General features: G+C 37.2%; 1 long non-coding RNA gene across 1 annotated transcript in view; it reads left to right on the top strand.

Moving 5' to 3' along the window:
- Positions 1-14,279, top strand: part of LOC309665760 — a 54,564-nt gene that overhangs the window by 17,227 nt on the left and 23,058 nt on the right. Inside the window, exon 4 of the long non-coding RNA XR_014266671.1 lies at positions 304-443. This is a non-coding gene — a long non-coding RNA (uncharacterized lncRNA). The remainder of the gene's footprint in view (positions 1-303; positions 444-14,279) is intronic.

Here is a 14,279-nt window from a genome sequence, read left to right as displayed (position 1 = left end):
CCAGAAAAGAGATGTTGTACTTTTGGTTAATCATTCATCAGGAGGCAAATGGTACCTATTTATCCCATTACCGGTAAAGTTAGCTGTGATCACCTGGTTACAGTGGTACCTGCCAGGTTTCTACATGGCAGAGATGCTGTTATTGAACCTGTAATTAATAAGTATTTTAGGGAAGGTACTGAGGATATTCTGTTTCTTATAATCCTCTCAATTTAGTAACTATCGATATCTCTTGTCTAAACAATTTTTATTGTGTTGCTTGCCAAATGGTAATTTTCTAACTTCATGTTTCATTCTGCCTAGGTTGATATTTTTACTTTTAATAGCATTTCAAGATGACAGTGCAAGGAAGTTGAAAACTGTCTTGAATTTTTCACTTTCATCAATTATCATACATCTAATCATGTAGTAACCACTTGAGGAATGTAGAGAACCTAAAGAAGGTAAGTACTACCATTACTATGAAATCAATGTTATATGGAAAATTTTAAATGGCTTTTGTGAAGTCATAGGGCAAAAGTACTTAAAAACAACAATAGCAATAACAAACAAACTAAAATAAAACAGTCTATGCATGGAGTGATTTCATACCATCAGCCACCTAAGAAAACCTGACACTTTGTTGAAGAATCAGCTAGAGACTTGCGATCTATGCAATGGGTCATAATCAAGGGATTCAAGAGCCTGAATCCTTTTATCCAAATATATCCTGCACACAGAATAGTCATCCTTGTCTAAGGTGGGGAGGTCATTAGATGTGCCCAGAGCAATACTTTCCCTCTTAGACACTAAACTAAGTGAGAATTGATTTTACCAAATGTGTGCAATTATTTGTGAAATGCTCAAACCTTCATATCACTGCCCCTGAAGTTTTTCAAAGTTTACAAATCATATCCAGCTCCTTGTTGGATAAGAAATTGGTTTAACTTAGAAGTAAGAAAATCTCCGTAACAGATACCCCCAAAACAGCCATTGCCAATGGGGATATCACTTAAAAGTTACCAGAATGGATGTTCTCTCCTCATGATTACTATCATATGTTTTATTGATTTAAAAGGCATCCTCAGAAATAAAGAAGAAAAAAAATCCTCAGTCTTTCCTCCAGCAGCTCACATAAAATGCCCACAGAGCTGTAACATCTGCTTGGCAGTATTAGCATAATACATTCGAAAATCGAGTTATCAGAGGCATTTCAGTCCACAGTTGCGTTGTTTTTCTTGTTAATGTCCTATAGCTAATGTAATATTTCATCTCTTAAAAAACGAAGCTCACGTTATCTTATTAAGTTTGGCACCAAGAAGAATAATGACCTGAATTTTCTGAAGACGTGAGGGATATATTTGTGCCTAGACAGAAACCGCCAAACGATTATGTACTTATTAAGCAAAGCTGTACTGGATAAGAAACTCTATTTTTACTGTATATAAAAATATTGTAGAGATCAGGAATATCAACTTATGGATAATGATCCCAGATCCCTACTAGCCAGAGGACCAGAAATGAGTACTATTTTGATGTATGTTGGAGTGAACACAATGATATATTTCAGGAGAAATTGATGTGAAGATATATATGATATTTCAATGTTAAAACTCAAGCACATCCACATAAACATCCTAAGAAACAGATTGCCCCCTTGTGTGAAAGGTAAGCAAGTCCACACATTTCAGTACCCACTGAGGGCATTGCTGCAGGGTAGTAATTCATTCATGGTGATGATACAGACTTAGGAACAAAAGGTAAAACAACACTTTCTATTTTCTGTACAAGAAGATAAAGGGATTTATGGTTAATCTAGAAGGATTTCCTTCAAAATATGTTTTGAAAATTAAAAGAGAATTTGCTGCTCAAAGGGTAAGTTAGAAACTGGAAACGGTCATTTTGTCCAAAAAAGAGAATGATTAATTACAACGTTTTTTTAAAAAGAGTGAAAAGAATTATAGCAAGATATCAAAAAAAAAAAGGTTGTTTATGTATCTTTCTTCTTTGTCTTTCAATCTTTTTATTTTTTTCTATATTTTTCTCAATTTCTGTTATCACCTGACTAGAAATATTATCCATAACTCTCACCTTTGACAATTTGGAAAGTTGATTTATTAGAAATGGGATATAACATAGTAGAAAAAACAAAGTCATTCCACCTTAACTTCCAGAAAACCCTTCAGTGAAAACAGCTGGCATACTTCTTCTATGGAATTGCAGCATATTCCTTTGCTGAAATAATAAAATATTATAAAATAACTGTGAGTAGGTACAACATTTTAAAATCCACATAGCCTAAAGATGTTAAACATAAATAAATTAATTAATTAAATAAAATCCACATAGCATTTATGTATTAAACATTAATTATAAATATACCTGATCATATGCAATTAACTATGAAAACTATTTTTTAAAATATATGTGATTATGTTTCATCTACTATGAAAACTATATGGAAATTGAGGTAAAACTGAGGTCTGTAATTCTGATTTTTTTTTTTTATAAATTTATTTATTCATTTATTTAATTTTTGGCTGCATTGGGTCTTTGCTGCTGCACACGGGCCTTCTCTAGTTGCAGTGAGCGGGGGCTACTCTTTGTTGCGGGGCGCAGGCTTCTCATTGTGGTGGCCTCTCCTGTTGCAGAGCACGGGCTCTAGGCGCACAGGCTTCAGTAGTTGCATCAGGCAGGCTCAGTAGTTGTGGCGCACGGGCTTAGCTGCTCCGCGGCATGTGGGATCTTCCCGGACCAGGGCTCGAACCCGTGTCCCCTGCATTGGCAGGCGGATTCTCAACCACTGTGCCACCAGGGAAGCCCCTGTAATTCTGATTTTTTAACATCTCCTTACACCAACTGCTGCCAACAGAAAAACAAAACAAATTGACCAAAAGCCTCATTGTTTAATCACTAATAAATAAGCAAATAAGCAATAGATAAGTAAACAAGTAAACAAATAGATAACGACACTAGAGACAGAAAAGGCACAGAGCTACAGAGAGGTAGGTTGGCCAGGCAGGAGCCCCCCAACCAGCCAGTATCAAGGCCATGCCTTTGGCACAAGGAGCAGCTCTCCTGGCTGGAGGACAAGATTCTGAGTTCCACAAGGTCCTGCAGGAGAACGCCCAGAGCCTGCTGAACGTTAGCCACTTGGACAGCTCTAAGGGTGAAGAGGAGCCGTTCCACTCCTCGCCAGACCTGCAGGAAGAAGCAGTGAGGAGGAGGAAGCTGAGGAGGGTAAGGACGAGGTCCCCAGAGTGAAGAGGGCTGCTGCCCCAGTGACCCTCACCAGGGTCAAGACATGGAAGTAGGCAGCAGGCAAAGCAGCCCCTTACTCCAGAGCTGTGCCACCAAGTTGTGCAAGTGTTCCAAGCTGTCCTGCCCACCACCCAAGGAGACCAGCAAGGTACCGAGGCCAGCAAATTCCAGGTCGTCGACAGTGCTGTGTTCAATGCTCTGCCCACCTTCTCCATCAGAGCTCTCTTCGGCTGCCTCCACAAGCTGTTGTTTGGAAAAGCCCTGAAGGACAGCAGTTGAGTGCTGCGGCCATCCAGCAGTCCACTGGGTGAGGGAGGGTAGTTCCATGTGGACCTCAAGGCTTCCCAGAGCTCAGTCATGCAGTTGGTGGCCGTGGTGCCTCATGCTGCCCACAAGGACGGTGGTCCTGTGGAGCAGGAGTGAAGAGAGGCTGCGAGTGCTGGCCTTCCTGGTGCTCATAAGAGTCTGCGGCGCAAGAAGGATGCCTTCCTCATCCAGCCCTCAACAAACGTACATCACGTACTTGAGGAACTGCAGGTTCACCTCTTGGAGCGCTCTGCCCCTCCTCAGCTTCATGCAGCGGACCCTAGCCAAGCTGCTGGCCCTGGGCCCCAGTGTCTGCTACCAGCGTGCCTTCCTCTACACCCGCCAGCTTGCCATCCACCTGGGCAACACTGTGACCACGTGCAAGAAGAAGACACACCAGTCAGGGTCTGACTGGCCCTTGGTGCACTGCCTCTACCTGTGCTGCCGCGTCCTCAGCACTGCCTGCCCCACGAGGCTCTCGAGCCCTTGATTTAGCCCCTCTCTATGAGTTTCTTAGAACTCCTAGGTTTATGTAATATTTACTCTCTACATCAATGCCAGTTATTTTTTTTTTAATTTTTTTATGTTATGTGTATTTTTTTTACAATTTTTATTTATTTATTTTTATTTATGGCTGTGTTGGGTCTTCGCTTCTGTGCAAGGGCTTTCTCTAGTTGTGGCAAGTGGGGGCCACTCTTCATCGCGGTGCGCAGGCCTCTCACTATCGCGGCCTCTCTTGGTGCGGAGCACAGCCTCCAGATGCGCAGGCTCAGTAGTTGTGGCTCACGGGCCCAGCTGCTCTGCGGCATGTGGGATCTTCCCAGACCGGGGCTCGAACCCGTGACCCCTGCATTGGCAGGCAGATTCTCAACCACTGCGCCACCAGGGAAGCCCCAGTTATTTATTTTGAGTGTGCTTTTTTTAAAAAAATAAGCATTTATAAATTTGTTTTGTTTTAAAATCGCAACCTCAGCATTATAGCACATGAAATAATGTATATGGAACAAAAAAGCCACGTGGCATTTCGCTTGCTGGGCAGGCAGCTAGCTAGGTTTACTCACTAGCTAAATGTGCCTCTCACAAATTATTGGGGAAAATGTTAAATCTGCAAATGTGCAATTAGTACTTAGATCAGTGAGGTAATCATTTTTATTTCTTTTCACTGGATAATGAATTGGCTCTAGGCTATTATATTTCTGAGTGCACTGCCTTCTTTTTGAGTCTTGGCCTACGTTTATGAAAACATTTGGGCAACATACATCTATAATTTTCCCCAACCTTTCACAGCTAGTAAGTATTCTGAATCAAACTTTCAATTCTCTTATTCAATTTATCACACATGTCAGACTTCCTTGAGAAAGCATTTCAACTTTCCTTAAACAGATTATCTTTATTTCAAACAAGGTTTTACTTATTTAAATGATTATTGTTGATAAAATTTTATATGGAATACAAAAAACTTACTCTTATATAACTATTTTGCATTAAGAACTTTTTAATCCTACTCTACCCAGACTAGTAAAGAAGCTGCCTTTCTTTTTTTTTCCTTCAAAAAACATCTCAAAAGCAAATAGCTACAAAAGTTGCCCTTGACAATTTGAATGGGATCTTTAAAATGTAAATATTGAATCTTTACACAAATTATCTCTTGAAAAAGGAATAGTTGTAAGTCCCATTTTACAAATTAGGGAATTAGGAGAAGAGGGGGTAGGTAATTTGCCAAGCCTCTTTCTATCCACTTGCCATCTAACCAGCCTTTCAGGATACTGTTAGCCACAGGTTTTATTTTTCAAGTTGAACCTGCTGCAAGTTCTGCTTTATTTACAAACTGCACTACAAAAACAACATGTGACTAGGAAAAGTTACCAGATGCAAACCACCACTTAGACAGTATCTCAGAATAAAGGAAAAAATAAGATAAGAAGCACATTTAACTTTCACATTATTTAAATAATGGTGCTATGTATTCATTCCGCATTAATTGGCCTACCTATTAGGAGATGTTTGAAAACTATTAACATTAAAAGCGCAGGCCATTTTAAATCTTCAATAAAATGTATTATTACATCTAATTTAGATATTTAAATGCTCATGCATTAGTGATCTTTTGCACCTTAAAAATCAATCCCACCTTTAAAAAACCTGATTTCATGGTATGAATCTAAATGTCAAATTCCTATACTTAATTTCATTTATCCTTTCAAAGACAAAGGAGATTTAGGGAGTGGGGGAAGAACACTGGCTAGAAGTCAGGACACTTGACTTTTTGTTTTGAACCTGCTTCTAACTACAGTGTAAGAAAAAGGTCATAGAATCTCCAATGGTCTTTGTCTTCTTCTCACGTGTAAACAAGTAAATGAGTGCTAGAGAATTTCTAAGATCTCTTTTGTCTAATCCATTATATAAAATTATTGTGCCTGCATAAATATACATCTTTCTTTATAAACCCTATCCTAAAACATGTACTTAAAAAAATAGAAGCCAATTTCCTTTTTACTTTACAAAAGGATAAACTACAGAGTTTCTTCTTACATCTACCTCTGGTAGGGCCCTTACTTTATTTATAATCTTCGTGATTTAGACAGAGCTTTTTAATATGATAGCTATCCATCAAACTGCACCTGTTATTTTTATTTTTTTTTATTTATGGCTGTGTTGGGTCTTCGTTTCCGTGCAAGGGCTTTCTCTAGTTGCGGCAAGCGGGGGCCACTCTTCATCGCGGTGCGCTGGCCTCTCACTGTCGCAGCCTCTCTTGTTGTGGAGCACAGGCTCCAGACGCGCAGGCTCAGTTAGTTGTGGCTCACGGGCCCAGTCGCTCCGCGGCATGTGGGATCTTCCCAGACCAGGGCTCGAACCCGTGTCGCGTACATTGGCAGGCAGATTCTCAACCACTGCGCCACCAGGGAAGCCCCTGCCTGTTTTTTTTTTTTGACAAAGAAGCTACATGGTATGATTGCTAAAATGACATAGAGAGAAATAGAATAAGAATCTCATGCCTTCCTACTATTACTCATGACCTGCTTCATGAATGAAAAGAAGTCACTTATGACATTTTCCTGAAGACTACACTTACTGCACCATTTCCTCCACTTGGAATATGCTCCATTTCTCCAAAATGAAATATAGTAACAATCCTGTGAAGGCAAGGAACAGTGGCTAAGGATAATGAATCCAAAAGCAAGATATGTGAGAGTATAGCTGGGAATTGTTCTCTTTCGATTCTGAAGATGGGCATTTCTTCACTGGTCTGCAATTATAATGACAGAATCTATTTGGCTTTCGATGAGCAGAGAGGGAGTTATTAGGTGAACATCAGAAAAAGGTTAAAGGTGTAGAAAGTGCTGTTACTCAGGATGGCAAAGCACCAATGTTGACCTGATTATTTTCATGTAGGGAGACTCATTTTGTGATCACCAGTTGCAGGCTATGTTAGCCAGAAAACTGGTTAGAAACACTATAGGACATTTAATACTGATGGATGCCCACCCCCACTCCCCAGACCAAATAAATCAGGAGCACTGGGCTTGGAGCACAGTAGAGTATACTTGAAAATGTCCTCAGGTGATTCTAATGTGCAACTAGGGTTAAGAAGTAATGCCCTAGAGAAGTGGTTTCCAGACTTGGTTGCGTATTAGATGTTCATGGGGAAAGAGAAACAATGCCAGTTCCATCCAGTGATCCTCATTTGTTGGGTATGGCCAAGGTACCTGAAATTTTGACAGGAATACCAGGTACCTGCAGGTGGTTCATGGACCTCAATGGAAAACATTGCCCTGAACATGAGTCCCTAATGCATGCACACTGTGAGGTAAATTTCTGATAACAGAGAACGAAAGAAGGTGTTCATTGGCCAGTCTATTCAGTCAATTCCTAAATAGGCAAAATCACAGGTTTGAATAAAGCCAGGTATAGTGAATTTATCGGTAAGAGAACAAAGAACAGTCCATTTTAAAATGCAGATTCCTGGAGAAATCAGCCTTTGGGGCATTGGAATCTTTATTTTTATAATCTTCTTATGCCCTGAAAATATGCCCTGGTCTTGCAGGGATCTCCAGTGCTTCCTCTGAGACTGTTAAATGACTTTTTGAGTAGTTGTAAGGAAGCAACCAAGGTGGCTAGTCTTCCTGTATAGAATAGAAAACAAAGCAAAACAAACAAACAACAACAACAAAACAGGCAATAGGTCTTATTTGAGATCTCTGTTTTTATAAAGACCTAAATCCTGAAAGTGACTTACTTGTCTAGATATACTCATTACTATTTATAGACCCACAATAAATGGGTCTGTGCTTGGGAAAATTTGTGACTAGGAGGCTCTAAGGATCAGAGAAGGGAGAATAAAATTCTAAAATGCTACCAGGCCTAATTGGTCTAGTCCTCCTGCATGTATTTGGTTACTATTCATTTCCAGGGGTTGTGTCAAGAATAGGCATTCCTAGGCTATATCACAAGGTCAAGGTCAATACCTCTAAACTTTAATATATGTGTGAATCACTTGGGCATCTTTTTAATTTTTATTTATTTATTTATCTATCTATCTATCTATCTATTTATTTATTTATTTATGACTGTGTTGGGTCTTCATTTCTGCGCGAGGGCTTTCTCTAGTTGCGGCAAGCGGGGGCCACTCTTCATCGCGGTGCGCGGGCCTCTCACCATCGCGGCCTCTCTTGTTGCGGAGCACAGTCTGCAGACGCGCAGGCTCAGTAGTTGTGGCTCACGGGCCCAGCTGCTCCGCGGCATGTGGGATCTTCCCAGACCAGGGCTCGAATCCGTGTCCCCTGCATTGGCAGGCAGATTCTCAACCACTGTGCCACCAGGGAAGCCCCTCCTACACATTTTAATTATTACTATATTTCTAAAATCAGTGGAATTCCCATCATTAGACAGATGTTTCCCTCTGCAGTCCCTGTGACCTGTGTTGGAGTGTCTACTTCTCCACTAGTGGAAAAAACACACAGAAAGAGGGAATTGAAGGTAGAGGACTAGAATGAACTCATTAACTCTGTACCAAATTATTATGGGAAAATGAGGCCTCATGAAACCTTTCCACTAGATTTAGGTCTTTTCAATGTATCATCAAGCCAGTGATTTGAAGCACAGTTAATGATAATATGTTTCATCGGTGGTTATTTTGACCCATTCTTGCACTGTCACTTCAGTGGCTCTGAGTGGATGAGATTTCGTATACTGTCTATAGAAAACCGTAATGCCAAATTTCTCAGAGATTGTTCACATTATTTGAAGTTTATTGGCAAGGACTTCATCCTTTCCGGACAGTGAGGAATTAGCCATGTTCCATGCCTTGGTGCAGTAACCTCCAAGTACTTTCTTCCATATGTAGTCGTAATATTATCCTTAGTTATTTTTGTTTTTTCTTTATAGCAGACTTACTAAATTTGAAAACTGGAAACCATGAAAAATTATCTGAGACAACAAAGCAAAGAAAGGATACATTACATAATGTTAGTAGCAGTTTGGGCTGTATAAAAAAGATTGGAATAATGTGCATCCTCAAAAAGTTGAGAAGGGAAAATATGTATGTGTGATATCTGGAAAACATTTTATGCTGTATCTGGTATTATCATCCTTTTTTCCCTTCTTCCTTTATGATTTTTGCTTTCATTTTGCTCATTTTACTTTTGTTTTATACTAAGAGTAGTTTCTCTATCATGTGAAAATGAACTTTTAGGTGAAATTTTAAAAAATATATATCATCACAGTTACATTACATTGAATAATTCAAACAAATTGCTTAAGTAAATTTAAGCTGCTTTATTCCCTGAATCATTTAGTCAAGCATAATGAAGTTAACCCAGCAGAAGTGTACTTTACTTATGGTTTAAACACAATTGAGACACATTAACATTATCAAGCCCGTGGAAAAAATAATGAATTTTGCTTTGTTATGATGCATTTCACTTCCAACTTCCAAGGACAATTACTGTGCACTTTTGTTTATGATGTAGAGTATTGTCTGTGACACTGGGCCATTTAGAACACTACATTAAATTGAGTATTGTAAATTATTTCCTTTTATTTAGAAGAAAGAAAGACACATTGAAAATAAAATGTAGAGCTTTCTAAATAAAATGGGACTTTATGAGTTTGTTTCCTGTGTTCCAAATTTCTACACTTTTCTGCTATTTCATTTTAAAAGAACTCTTCATTTAAAAGAGTAGATTCCATTTTGAAAATGGGTCTCTGGACCCATAAAAAGCAAAAAACATTTTCATTACCCGAACACTGGCCGAAAATGAAATAGCTGTAAAGTATAATTATATGCATGTACTATAAAACATATTTCTAGTTTGATACTAGTTTCAGGTAAATAAAATTCCCAAGACACATTTGCTTCTGTATTTCGTAGACTTATTTATATGCTCCCAGCCAATTTTTTCTTTGAAGGATGTTTGTTAGTTTGAATTTAATGCATATAGATAAACTTAATTTCCAATGTCAATAAATTGTATATCAATATGTATTAACACTAAGAGAATTCGGAAACATGACGTGGTATAAGAAATAAGTAAATGCCACATTACTGGATGTCTACAAAAGACTACCTTTCTCCTAACACAATGATGTGTGCATTACAAATAAAAATAATAGTTTGTGCTGAGATAGTTGTCTAATGAATTTCTGAAAATCTCAAATGACTTCAATATAGATCATGCCTCAAATAGAAGGGTGTTTGCTACCAAATTCCTGGTTGAAAATGCATGAAGAATACTAATAAGTTATTATATCGCAAAGGAAGATAGAGGCCTTCCTAGTTTCTTTGAACAATGTAGGCAGCCAGCTTTATCATGCTAGTCCCCAGAGCTATTTGGGGGAAATTTTTCTTTTTCTATAAAATTCCATATGATTCTTATTCTGTGAATACCAACCAGGTCTAGATATGCAATTGCTAAAATGATTGCAGTGTCGGGCTTCTTTTTTTCTTTCAGGTGACACCAATCTCAGTTTTCTTGGACAAGGAGATATAGACTAGGTATAGCCTCTCTCAACTTGCTAAAATAACTATAAAACAAATATCATAAAAAATCCAGTACGAAAGAATAGATATTGTCTTGAATATTGGAGGACTTTGCATTAAGGCATATGGATCTGGAATAAGAAAATAATCTTCAAAATACAACCATAATTTTTTTCTTGTTGTACCCATTTCCCACATTAAAAAAAACCCAGATTTTCAGGAAAAAAAATCAAAGTGACCACTGCTCCTCCTCCTTTGTCTTTCTTCCTCCTCTGACTCACAGAACAAAGATATCTAACAACAAACCAAACAGGGGAACTCTTTCAATAATGTGTGGAAACTGATTCTGGGGGCAGCTAGAGCACATGTTCCAAAGAGATTTTTATCATCCAAGGTTTGAACCATATGAAATTGCCAATATCTGAATGCTTTTTGCCAAAATGACAGAATAACTCACTTTAATCTATTATGGCCTTTCAGAGGCACCAATTCCCAAAAACCACAGGATATGAAAGAAGAGGAAGTGTTTAGAACTATTTCATCCAAGTGAGGTGATGCCCTTGAGCTTTGTTGGGAGTAGGCATTTTTTGTTGTTTTTTTTGAAGAAATTTTATCTTTCTGGGAGAAAGAAATTCATAAGGTCAGAAATAGAAAAGAATAAATAACTAAAAATCCTGTTCATTTTTAAGAAAAAATTACAAATTCGGCAAACCATTTATCTAACCTAATCAATCAAAAAATGAGAAGTCAAAAATACACATGGTTGGTATAATTTTTTAAATATAAGAAATTAATTAAGACACTACTTTGCAGACCTGCCTGAAATGAAATTGAAAATTGTATATATAATGTATAATTTCAAAGGAAGGTATGCTGTTAGTCAAAATCTACCCTACTAGAGATAGAAAGTTCAAATAGACCATCTCCCACTGAAGAAAATTTCATTAATGAACCACCTACAAAAAAATCATCAGGCCCAAGTAGATTCAAAAGGAACTTCTGATTATTGCAATGCTACACAAGTTGTTCCAGAGAATAGAAAATGAAGGGAAATTTAGAAACTCTTTCTTTTTAATGAGTAAAATAAAATGAGATTATGATAGCACACACACAAAAAGAAATTAATAGGCCAATATCGTTTATAAATATTGATTTTAAAAATTATGTATACTATCACAGCAAGAAAACAATACACTATGATAATGTGAAATTTATTTCAGGAATTAAAGTTTTGTTTTTAATAGGAAATCCATTCATACAATACATCAGAAATCAAGAATTAAGTATGCAGAAACAAACAGCAACAATAATATACATATTATATGTTATATATGTATACATATATATGAATATTATATATATGTATAATATATATACATATATTATATAACAACTATATATATATATATATATATATAAAATTATAGCAAAACTATCACTTACAGTATCACCAAAGAAGATGAAATATTTTGGAACAACTTTAATAAGAAGTCATCAAACCTGTGAAAGGAAAATTTTTAGGCACTCATGAAAGGCACAAAAGTAGACTTGAACAAATGGAAAAATATCCCTTCATTCTTGGATAAGATGAATCTGTATCATAAAGAGGTCAGTTCTCCCCAGTTTAAATTATACATTTTATACAATCTCAATAGAAATAGCACTTTTTGAAGAAGGCAGACAAATTGATGCTAAAGTTCATATAGAAAGAAAAACAGACAAGGATATCTGGGGAAAAAAAGGAAAAAAAACCAGCTATGCGGAGGGACAGGGGAGGACTAGTCCTGCCAGATATTAAGGCATTTGAAACCTCTGTAAATAATACGGTATTGTACTGATACATGAATAGAGAGGCCAGTGAAACGGAAGCCATAGAGTGACATACATACATACATACATATATATATATGCAAATTTAGTAAATGATAAAGAAGCCATTTCAAATCACAAGGGAAAAGATGAGTGTTTTATTTATTTATTTTTTTATAAATTTATTTATTTATTTATTTATTTTTGGCTGTGTTGGGTCTTCGTTTCTGTGCAAGGGCTTTCTCTAGTTGTGGCAAGTGGGGGCCACTCTTTATCGCGGTGCGCGGGCCTCTCACTGTCGCGGCCTCTCTTGTTGCGGAGCACAGGCTTCAGACGCGCAGGCTCAGTAGTTGTGGCTCACGGGCTTAGTTGCTCCGTGGCATGTGGGATCTTCCCAGACCAGGGCTCGAACCCGTGTCCCCTGCATTGGCAGGCAGATTCTCAACCACTGCGCCACCAGGGAAGCCCAAGATGAGTGTTTTAATAAGTGGTGCTGAGGCAACAGAATAGCCACTTGGAAAAGAGAGCAAATTAAATTCCCTATCACAACATATCCAAAAATATGCTCCAAATAGGTTATAGATCTAAATGTAACAAATGAAACCATACAGGTCCTGAAGAAAATATAGGTGAATTCTTCTATAACTTGGCACTGGGAAAGGTTTCTAACTATGACCTAAAATCCAGATGGACAAACAAACAAATATTTGACTAAATTGAGATAATAAAAAATATCTTTGCATTGGAAAGAAAAATAATTACAGACTAAGAGACAAACTTGCAAAAGTATTATATAACTTCACAAAAAAGTATTTACAACATATCATAGGAATAGGATACTATGCACAATACACATTTTTTTTAATTTAAGGGAAAAGTACAAAAATCCTATAGAAAAAAATGAGCAAATGAAATTAACATAATTTTAAGAAAAAGATATTAACACCATCCTTAAACATATGAAAATATATTCACCTTCACTCATAATAAGAGAAATACAAATTAAAACCAAACTGAGACTTCAGTGCTTTCCCACCAAGATTAACAGAAAACAGAAACAAAATTAAAAAACAAACTTGAAAATATCTTCTGCTGGTGAGGCTGTCACACATTGCTGGTGGAAGTGTAACATGGTACAACTTATATGGAGGAGAATTTGAAAATATCTTTTGACCCATCAATTTCTTTCACAGGGATTTGCTCTAAAGATTCAGCCCTATCATAAGAAAATACAATTGCACAAGATAATTCACTGAAGCATTATTTACATTGGAAGAATATTGGAAATGACCTAAAAGCCCATACTTGGGATATTGGTTGACTATCCTAAGGTACAATGGAGTCCTAGGCAGTTATTTTAAAGAATGAGGAAGATCTCTATGATCTGACGCAGAGAGATTTCCAGGTTATACTGTTAATTTTTTTAAGTGCCGTACTGATTTCATATCATGATAACTTTTGAGTAAGAAATAAAAGGGGGAAATAAGAAAATGTCCATCTATCTAGTCATCTATTGTGAAAAAGAAATACAAGAGATAAACTGGAAAATGAAGTGAGTTAATGTCAAAAGTGGTGTGAATGTGGACTTGTTGGTGGGTGGAGTAGCTCTTTTTGTAGCGTACATTTTGTAGTTTTGTTGTTGGGAACCACAGTACATTCTACATACTTAAAAACCATAAGCAAAACAAGAAAATGAGGAAATAACCAAAAAAATCCAGAATAGAATGCAAACAGAAACATATGAACCTAAACAAATTCCAGATTGATAGTTTAACTTTAGTAAAAGGAGAGAAAAGAGTACTAGCTCAAGTAACTTTTGAACTCACTGTTTTGAGTCCATATACTCAATCTAAAGATAGGGGACAATGTAAACATACATTGAACTCTAATTAGAGTTTTTTTCCTCAATGGTATAGGTTAGCAATTCTGAAAATACATTTTGTGT

The sequence above is a fragment of the Balaenoptera physalus genome (assembly GCF_965194825.1).
Source record: "Balaenoptera physalus genome assembly, chromosome: 8".
Taxonomy (NCBI): domain Eukaryota; kingdom Metazoa; phylum Chordata; class Mammalia; order Artiodactyla; family Balaenopteridae; genus Balaenoptera; species Balaenoptera physalus.
Note: the sequence above shows the minus strand (reverse complement) of the source record. Positions and strands in the feature narration are given on the sequence as shown.